The sequence below is a fragment of the Vicia villosa genome, linkage group LG2, assembly GCF_029867415.1.
Source record: "Vicia villosa cultivar HV-30 ecotype Madison, WI linkage group LG2, Vvil1.0, whole genome shotgun sequence".
Taxonomy (NCBI): Eukaryota; Viridiplantae; Streptophyta; class Magnoliopsida; order Fabales; family Fabaceae; genus Vicia; species Vicia villosa.
The window spans coordinates 17,779,925-17,791,592 of record NC_081181.1 but is presented as its reverse complement, the minus strand read 5'-3'; positions in this window follow the sequence as shown (position 1 = coordinate 17,791,592).

The window sequence follows — 11,668 nt, the reverse complement described above, 5'->3', positions numbered from 1 at the left end:
CATACATTCAAATCCCAGTGCTTACGTCGCATTTGACCATCCAAAAGTATATCACTCGTTATATCTCCAAAAGGTTAACTACGATAGAACATTGAGGTACAACCTATATAATACGCTCAACAACTGAGTCATACAATTACACAATCCATAGTACGATCACACTGATCAACACTGCAGTAATGCATACCATCTACCGAACTTACCATTCTTAAACACACTTTTCCATCTGAGTGATAAGGTAATACTTACACTTTTCACCAACCGCTTCCTTCAAGAAACTCAATACTCATATTCTCATACTATTGAATTCCAATTATCTGACTCCTCTTAAGTCACACCAGCAATTATCCAACACGTTACATTCCGCTTTTTCCGCACTACTCTGATTACTCATCACAATCATCTATACCAAATAGATTTCTGAGTTTCACCTGATTCCGACTCTCTTTACTCATTCGTCCAAGAATCATTCTTCATCATTCATGGTACCAATTTACCATTCAGTAATACTTACTCGCACTCAAAAACAAATTCCTAAGTTACTACATCTATTAAACATTCCGGCCATCGGAACGAGTGCACACAAGTAATTATAATCACGCTCATCAGCCTCAATACGCCATTTCTTACAAAACAACTCAAATTGAGTTTCGCTCTTTTCTAAGAATTAAATCAATTTCTCCCCTCATAGAGTATAATTCCTCATTATACCTGGAATCTACAATAACCCCTTAACAACAACACAAAATTATTACAACGTCATATAGCATCAACTCTTCGTTTTAATTTCGGCCGAATACATACTCGTTAACTACGTACAACCGTAATAACATATTCATCATCTCGGCAATTATTCAAAAGAGTTATAATTCTTCGACACGACATCCTTACATCCACTGGATTCTAAATCCAACATATAGATCAATACATAATCTCTATGTAGGCTTCCGACATATTAATTCCTTACTTCCCGCGAGTAGTACTCATAACACTACTCCACATCACACTTTCGCTGCGCGACTCTGATTACCCATCTTAAGTCATCATCCACCATGTTGCACTCTTTCATATTCACTTCTTCATAAGTTCACACAACATAGTGAGTGATTATTCCCACGGCTTAGTATTCATCACATCTTATACCATTAAGGTAACAAAACAAGCTCATCTCATCTATATGATTCCACCTACTACCAACAAGGGATTTAGGGTGATCAAGTCCTAAATTTGTCAATATTAGTTGAAAAACATATTTAAGCATAAACTGTCATTACTACATAATAGTGTCCATTTCCGAGTTTGAACCCAACTCATTAACATCGTCATAGTTCAATAATTCACTACGGTGTCCTTCTTCTAGAATATTCTGTCGAAGCTCAAAACATCAGGAGCACAAATCCAATCACTCAACCTCATTATACTATTCTCTTTGATTCTGAATTCACCGCCTCTACCTTGGTAATTCAAAGTCAACCTATCGATCAACTCAACATCATCTTCCTGACCTTCTCTAATCTTGTCAAGAATACCACTAGTCATCTCCTAGCATGCCCAATCTAACAATATTAGGAGTGCCTTCGCATACCAACTCAAGTCTCAAAATTGTCCAATTAAATCCAACCCATTCACCATTAACACCAACATTTTTAAAGACTTCCTACGCAACATACTAGCACAACATTTTCCTTATTAGGATGGTAATTCAAACCAAACTCATAATCCAAAAAAATATACTCTAATCATCTCTGCCGCCTCATATTAGGCCCTTTCTGATCACAGAGGTACTCCAACTCTTATGATCACTAAACACTTCGAATCTTGAACCATACAATCAACCTGCAAGACCAAGACAACATTCATAACTCGTGGTTTTAATTCAAATTCCATAACATCCTTCACGTCCAAATATCATTCCACTCGGAATCTCAACAAAGTCTTCCTTACATCAACAGATGTTAGAAATTCTCTACAATGCTTCTTTTATACCTGTCGTTACTTTGCCATCACAAATACGATTCCAAGAGTTCTAAAGTTTATTCCATCTTTACTACTAATTCACTTCTCACTAAAATCCATCGGTACTCAAGTCATCTTCATTACCGAATACCTCATCAACTTATTCATCGACAACATATTCTACTCAATTTCGTTTCAAACAATCCGACAATAGGCATTCTTATTCCAACAAGTTTCACGCTTCCATAACCGACTTCAGCACCTCTCCTCATAGGGTCACCCTACTGTATTTATAACTCTCCCATAAAGTATAACATAATCCCTCCTCTTCGTAGGTTCAAACGGCACATTAATCCGACACTCGAAACTCAAGATATGAATTTTCCAACGTCATCCAAAATGCAACATCGACATCATGCAGCAACGCTCTATACGGTAATCCCAAAACTCTTCAAATGGTATATTCAATTCTTAAAATTACTCCTCAACAAACCTTCTAATTATTCCTTCGATTCATTCAACACTGACACTGACATCCCGTGCAGTACCAATAAACAAGTCTAGTTATAAGAACAAGAGTAACCGTAACTTCACCTCTTTCCAACGTCATCCTGTCACAATTAAATATGTTACAGCTGCTGCAACTATTTTTATAACAAAGTTCATCTCGTTAGCTTTCCGACGCTTCAAACGGAACTCAATTCGGATGTCCAGAACTCCAGTTATGAATTTTCGAAGTTCCGCAGCTATTCAGCAATTTTCCTGCGTTTTGCTTACGGAAATCTCACTCCAAAACTCATTCTTCTCAACTCGATCACATTCCAAACAGCCCCTTATCATATCTCTTCACTTCCAAACATTCTTAAGACTTGAGCAACACATCCTATCGCCGAAGTGCGATTTATGGAACATTACGACAGCAATCCTCTTTGCAAACTTGCAGCTGAATCTCTTCCGAGACGTAAAGCTACTCAACTGACATCTTCGCAGTACACCAGTAGAGCTGACACATCGCAAATTTCCAATTTCCTTCTCTTACAATAACTGTCAATTACCTCTAATCATCTTCCTTCAAGATGTTCCAACTCAATTCCCAGTGAAGTCTTAATTCCCAGTCACCTTCAATTCGGGAAACAACAAACTCCAACAACGCTCGCACTGTTGCCAACAACAGCCTACTGAATCAATCTTCTTACAACTAAAACATAACCGAGAAGCCAAGCTTCTCCTCCACTTGTTTCAATCCAACACCGCAACAAACAAACAAGTACTGACAGTGATTCACTCACATGTCGTGCACCAAGGGATAAAACGCCGACAGTATTCAACTATCGTGCAACTCAACTGACTCGACAATTGGCCGGACGGACCGACCTGCTCTGATACCACTATTGTAACACCCGTCTAAACCCCGCGGCAATTAATTACATAAATCAGAGTAACATGCACAAGAGTGTCACAATTCATAAATAAAATAAACAACATCGGTCATATGTCATGCATTCACTAAGGAACATTTCATTATAACTCATACTTCATAATATATCATGTTGACACAGCGGAGTAACATCATCAAATTACATCACATCATCGATGTATTAATCCTCAAATAAATTAAACAAAAATGAGTTATTATCATAAACTCAAAAACAGCGTTTCCCCCAGTGTTACACCTATCAGAGCATGACCCGACGCTAAACAACATATCGACTCATGAGCTAATCCTCACCGAGTCGGAGCCGCTATCCTCAATCTGAAAAATATAGTGTAAGGGTGAGTCTCATTCGCAATTAACAAATATTATTGCATTATAAATAACAGTACATCAATAGTTATATTATTCACCCAACTCATCTATATCCAGATTATCCATCACTACACAAACACACAACACCAAAACATAACAAGGAAATACATTCAGTCATGTTATCAAATTCATGCATATGAATGCAACTGACTCTATGCATGTGGTACCGAACATCACCAGTGGAAATCATCCACCGACCGCTCTATCATCATCCAGATACGGCCCTGCCAGCACAAATTCCACACAATGGGAATTCTGCCCTCCACTGAATCCTCTCATCATCTAGGATTCAGCCCTCATCAATGTTTATGAATGCATGCAAATATGTATATAACATACTTTCATCATCACCATTCTATGAGTAGCATCATCTATACTCATTTCATCATCATCATCATCATCATCATCATCATCATCATTATTAAGCATGTTCATATATACATTAACATCATTCATCACAATCAATCATCATTACCATCATTACAGAACATACATGTATTACACTAATCATCATCATCAAAAGTAAGAATATACATGTATTCACATCTTCCAAAACAAGTCAATCATCATTGTACAATTCTCAACAATCATCACATAATCATGTTTTCAACACGTCTTATATTGTCACATCTCATCACATATGTCAACAATATATCATCCATCAAACGAACAAAGTATTCACATCATACTCATATCATCACATGAAATATATCATGAGTTCCATTACACAATCAAACAAAATCATCATACGAATCATGTTTAAAACATAGCATGTATTGTCATATCTCATCATATATATGTACAATACATCATTCATCAAGCAATAAATTCATAATTCAAAATTACTTGAAAGCTACACCTCATTTTATCATTTAAACTCATAGGTTATCTCATAAGGTTCATCATACTCGAAACGGCACTAAAAACGGAGTTACGGATCAAAAGTTACGCATCATTGAACTTTCGAAGAAAATCACAAAACAGAATTTTTACACACAGAACCCATACGCGTATGGCACCTCCCATACGCGTATCACCCAAACCCATACGCGTATCAGTCATCCCATACGCAAATCAGCAGAACTAAATTTACACTGAAAATTCCCATACGAGTATCAACAGACCCATACGCGTATGGCCTCATCCCATACGCGTATGCCAGAATTCCATACGCAAAACACCAGTATTTCTCCAAAAATATGCAATTTCGCACCAGTCTGTTTTCCACTCGTTTTCACTCATAACAGGCTACGATTTTAGGTTTAAAACACCATCTTTTCACACATTAACATTTGGTATTCATCCAATTTCATCAATCTATTATCCTATGTCAGTTTTACACATTAAAACCTAACTTTCTATACAATTATTGGAAACCCATAATTCAGATTCAGTGTTCATGGAAGAACACAACAACACAACAACTGATACAATACCCACAACACAAACATCAATTAACATACAATTCTATATAGAATTCACAGAGGTATTCATCAATTATTCACTTATATTAAAATTATCCCAAAACCTGACTCTGACATATGATCAAATTGACCCAAACAATATCCCTAATCATGCCCTATCATTCATAACACGATAAGAGATGATAATTGGAAGAGTCCCCCCTTACCTTAGCCAAATTCTTGATCTTTGGTCCTCTTCCTCTTTGGTTCCTCTTTACGTTCCTCAGCTCTTCTCTTCCACTTCTCGTTTTCCACGTTCTGACTCTTTTTCCTTATTTCCTTTATTTTATGAAACCATAAAATAATTAATAATGGGCTTACTCACTTAGCACCCCCATACTACTAATCTCACCATCCGGCCCAATGGCCCTTAATCCATAATTCTCCAATAATTCAACAAAATACCAAATAATTCTAAATAATAATTTAATTTCCGATTAAATTAAAATTAGAAAATATGGGGTGTTACATTGAGCTTTAGCACATGTTCTCTTACTCATTGGTGGTGTTTATTATTGTGGTTTTTTTGTTTGTTGCCAAGTTTTTTTGGCTGGTTTTTATTTGTTTATGTTTGGAGGTTTTTTTTTTTTTGCGATTGTTTTTATTATTATTCGTTGTTGTTTTTAGCAGTATCAACTTGGTACATCTCGTGCCTCCTGATTTTATCATTATTTGTACTCTTATGATCTTGTAGCCGCCCTTTGTTTTATATGTATTAGGAAGATCCTAAAGTCCCACATTGGTTGGAGATAGAGCATTGAAAGAGTATATATAGAGGGACACTCCTCATCTTACCAAATGGTTTAAATCGGTTTTGAAAGGATGAGTTATGTCAAACTCAAATATGGTATCAGAGCCTATCAATCGGACCATGGTCCGTCCACCATTAATATTCATGCACCAAGCCCAAAAGAATGCTAGGTGTAAGGGGGTGTATTAGGAAGATCCTAAAGTCCCACATTGGTTGGAGATAGAGCATTGAAAGAGTATATGTAGAGGGACACTCCTCACCTTACCAACCGGTTTAAACCGGTTTTGTAAGGATGAGTTAGGTCAAACTCTAATAATATGACATATTATATTTATCGTTGAAAAAAAATTTATGGATGAATAAATGTATTCAACTTCATCCCATAGCTCTCACTATCTACACACACTACAAGAAAATAGTTGGTCGTTGATTTCTATATACAACATATGGAGTATTGTAATTCATAATTCTGAAGGCGCATTTGAATTTCTCGGAAAAGCCTACCTTTATTTGCTAAGCTAAAGACTTGACCATTTTTTGTGGAACTAATAGTTGGTGTTGTAAGCCTAACTCTTAATGACTTCGACATTCAACCCTAGTTTGAAGGAGTTAAATTTTTTAGCTACTTGGATCTTAATTAGAAACATGTCTACACCAACCTCGTCAAAGATTTCCTAAGAGTTTGTTATGCAGAACCTTTCAATGCTAAACTTCTAATGAAATTAGTTCTTATTCAAGGCTTGTTTTTATTTATCAATTTTTGGGCTTTGAGCTTGGTTCATAGTCTTTTTATTTATTTAGGAGTCCTATTTTTCAAGGGTAAACCTAAAGTGGTACATCTTCTTGAAAAGGTTCAATGTTAATAATAGCTCATAGATTCCAGCTAGTTAAGATGGTGATCCATTCCACCAGTTTTTGGAATGATTCATGGTGTGGTTGCCCCTTATCTAATTTAATTTTGTTTCATGATCACGTCAAAAAAATCCTTGCAAGCCAAAGTTATAAACTTCATTGGTAATTCTTAATGGAGAATTCTTTGTGACATTATTCAAAAGATTCCACAAATTATATGACTCCTACTCTTTTTGATGCTAGTGAGTTAGAAGGCTCTCTAGTCTAAGCTAATTTAGAAAACTTGCATTTTCCACTCAAAATATGAGAATATCATGGATAGAGTTTGTTCAATAACTTTTATATGCATTTTGTGTCTTAAAATTGGGGAAACTTATAAGCATATTTTCCTCTCCTACACCTTTGCCTAACACCTATGGAATTAGCTAAGCGCTTCGATTAACATGCAACTGAACAGACTCTCAATTACTCATATTCTGAAAACTTGAAATAAAGCTTGATGCCCTCAAGGTAAAATTGTGATTTTAGCTACTATGAATTTTATTATCTATGCTATTTGTTATGCTTAAAATCAAGCCAGACATAATAACACTTAAATCCATTGTAAATCATCCATAAATTATGTCATTTCTTTATGCTTTACTTTTTAGAGTTTGGAGAAGAACAGAAGGAAAGATTTTGAAGAAAAAAAAGAATGATTGAGTGAAAAAATAGAGTTTATAATTGTTATGCCTCGCCCCTCTCTGTCTTTCAATAAAAAAATAGTCTAAGAAGAGAATTTATAATTTATATTAAAATAATTTAAATTTATTTATAATTTTAAAAATAATTTATACATAAATACTTATTTATTTTACAGTCTAAAAGTTAATTTGCTTACCTTAGAAAAATGAAAATCTATGATGCAATTTTACTTTTTGATTTATTATTATATTTTTCTACAAGCAAAAAAAAGATAATTTATTTTACCCAAAATTAATAAAAAAAACTAACAAGAGACATCGAAACAAAGCCCTACTACATACATGTACAACATATTTTCCCTCTCCATATAACCCCGACCGCCGTTGCTGCTCGGACGCACACAACCAAACCCTACCCGCACCACCAGTCTCACCCTTTCTCCACCTTAGCAGTTACCGCACACTCTCAACGGTTTCAACTGCGAATTTTTCAGCTTCTCGTAACTTTCCACCTCTTTCTTAATTTCATACATGGTAGTTTATTAGTTTTCTTCTTCAGAATTTTTTGCACTGTTATGTTTGTCGTAGCGTTTTTTTAGTTTCTGAAGTTTTTCTTTTGCTTGTTTTCTTTTTTATCTTTAAGAATTCGCGTATTTGGAATGTGCACATCACTTGTTTGTTGAAATGCCTAGTCAAACACAATTGCTGTCATATCTCTGTGTTGAGCTTTTTAATCACTGTGGTAATGATGGTTAAGTCGCGATACTCGATATGGTTTAGAATTGCAGCTGACTTAGCCTTAACCGCAGCTGCAAAACATTAGAGACCTCGTGTCGCGGGCAAAGCTTGAATGCCAGCTTCCTGCTAGTTATTACTCTAAACAAAGGCCTTCTTCTAAGTTACAATTAAAGCTATCAAAGATGTGCTTTTTAACAATTTGATGTATATATAAGTATCTATAAATTTGAAAGGTTGCTTTAAAGCATTACTAAACAATTTCATAAGCAGCCCATGAAGCATCAGCTAACACTCAGGGATAAATTAATTCACCAACAGAAATTTCTTGCAAATTTAACCTAGAAAACTGAATATTCCTCAACTCTCTTTCTCGATATATTTTAGATAAGTTTGTCTTTTTTCTTCTTCTGTTGAACTGAATACTCCAATTGAAGTTCGGTTCTTCTTTATTTAGTTAAGATTCTTCAATTTCCTTTCAATTCAAGGGTTAAGCCATGCTCAAGGTCTAGGTAGGCATGGCGGCTATATACAAAACAAGATAGTTATATACTGTATCACATTAGAGTTTAGTGTGCAGTTTGACATCACAGATTTCAGGTTTTTTGTACAGTTATACAAACTAGTTAAACCTTCTTATAATTTTAATCCATTAGCCTAGTCATGTGTCCGGGGATTGATCATAACTATTTATGGTCCTGTTGCTAAGTGTTTGAAGAATGGGTCTTTCTTGCTATTTTTGTTGGGATTTGACTTGTTGATCACTTGTATTTAACATTGACTAGGTCTCTTTCTTCCTTTAGAGATGAAATGAGTTATTGATATGTTATGCATGCTGCAATTGACAAAATCATAGAATTAGTTCAATGTTTTATATTCCAAATTCAATTCTTATTATGTGAGTCTTGCATTGGAACAGAGGTAGGCTTCAAATGACAGGTACCTTACTTTGTTCTACTACCTTTGTCACTTTGTGGCTAAAAAGGGGGAGTAGAAATTGAGTCTGTAGGTGGTGCTTGTGGTGAGGGGGAGATCTATCTGTTGAGGGGGAGTTGTTGATAATCTGAAGATAATTGTTGATAATCTGAAGATATATGTTTCTGCTGTTGTTTCCTTGCTGGTGCTTTTTCGCTGCTGTTGCTGTTTTTTTTTTATGCAAGGGTGTTTAGTTGTTTTAGCCAAAATGTGCCAAAGGGGGGAGATTGTAGCTTCTTTGAAGTTGGCATGCATTTTGGTAAAATCAACCTGGCTGAAACATGTTGAGTATCATTCAGTTTTCAACATGTTGAACAAGATGTCACAACATTGTTGGTATGACATTGTGTTCTCTGAAGAGTGAGCTGGAGCTGATCTGTCAAGTTTATCAAGAGATTTGTTAGCTATAGAATATTGTGGAATATTCAGTTACCTTTTGTGCTTTCAAGATTGATTCAATCGGAGATTTTATTGGTTTTCACAATCTCTAAAATTGGAAACATTTTAGGAAAGATTGGATAAAAACATATTTCTTGAAGATCAAGCAACACAATTTTTAGCAGCCTTTCTGCTGCGATTTGAAGCCCAGTCCATATTAGAATATTCTTATAAATTGAAGGGTTGTAACCTAGTTTTAGGTGGAACAGATATTTGTATTTTTTTTAGGGTTTTAGGAATCCTTATTGTGTTGTACTACAAAGTTCTATATGTGTGCATTCACAAACATGTAGGTGTTGAATGCTGGTTTAATCTCCGAAGCTTTTAAGCAAGGAGAGTGTGTCGTTCTCATAAGCTTTTAAGCATTGAGAATTGTGTGTTTGTGTAGAGTGTCTTCTACGGTTTTGATTCTTGTTTTGTTCTTGTGGTGTGTCACAATGAGTTTGTGATTAAAGGGATTTGAGGAAGGCCTCATACCTAGGTGAGTCTTAGGTAGAAGTCATAGAAAGGGTAGTGATTAAGTGAGTAGATCGTCAACAGGTGTATTGGCTGTATGGTTTATGAATTGATATTATCGAATATTGATTTCGTCCCTGGCTTGGTAGCCCCGGAGTAGGAAGGTTGGTTCCGAACTGCGTAAACATATCGCTGTGTTATTTATTTTTCTGCACTATAATTTTGTGTCATTATAGCTACTGCAATCAACTTGTTCATCAGCATTATATGCATTCAGATATTGTGTCGTGACATCTCATTCGACATCACATATCTGATACAAGAATTTCAGTTTCTATCCAAACTCTTAATATCCGAACATCAAAGTTTCAAGCACAGACACTTTTTCGTTATATACACAAATTGCCCTTAGGATATTTTCAAGTTTAATCCCTTAATTGAACTAAAACTTGTGATTTGATTTACTAAAAAAACTAGTAAACACCCCCTTTCACCAATCTTTAGAGCTAATATAGCATTTTGTCTACCCTTACTTTTCACAGAAGCATGGAAGAACCTAGAATTAGTGTCACCTTCCTTAAGTCCTCTAGAACTTGACATTTGAAACAATTGAGAATATTTAATCCTTAGAAAGGACCAAATATCCATAATCTCTCTAAATATAGTCTTGATATCCTCTTTAGATAAGGCCTTAAGATCAGACATAGAATCCACATTACTCACCACCTCTTTTATAGAGTCAATCTGACAGTCAAGATTTCTAAACACTTGTTTATTCCAAACTTTTCAAAACAATTTGAGTTTTTAATTTATTTTAAGAAATAAAACAAAAGTTTTCCAACCATGAATCTTTGTACCAATTTATGACAAGTGAACTAACTAATAAAAGTTATTGTAAGATAACAATGATTATTGAATCTAAAAGACTTAAGACCTCACACTTGGTAGCATACCTAAGAATAATAAGACAATAATCAAAAACATTCCTATGAAGGGCTCACTGAGACATCTAACCCCAATGGTCCCACCATCCATAAGAAACCCGATCAAGTATACTAGGTGCCCACTATTGGGCTGAAATCAAGTTAACTTTCTTTCTAGAAGAGGGAGATTAATTAACTCCATCTGAGAGAAATTAGAGGATAAAAACTAACCAATTGACAACTCAAAAACCATTAAATTTGTGTAAAATAACAAAATTACATTAGGCTACTTGTGCCACAATCACTATGACAAGTCTTAAAACACATAAAGTTGAGCCAGTTCTTCCAAAGAATCAGAACCAAACTTAGGATCTGCATTTTCTAGCATCCATAATAAATGATCAAACAAAACAACTTCACAATTAACAACCAAAACATTTTCACCTTGCTTATTCTTGTTGATCAAAGAATCAAGAAGAGGATGGTTTAAAAACTTTGAACTTATCACATACCGTTTCCTTGTGCTTCCAACAAATATAGTTTCACAACTTTCATCTTCTTCCATGCCATGTCCTTCATATAAATCTTCCCTATTTGATTTTGATCTTAAGCTACTATATGATGATGAT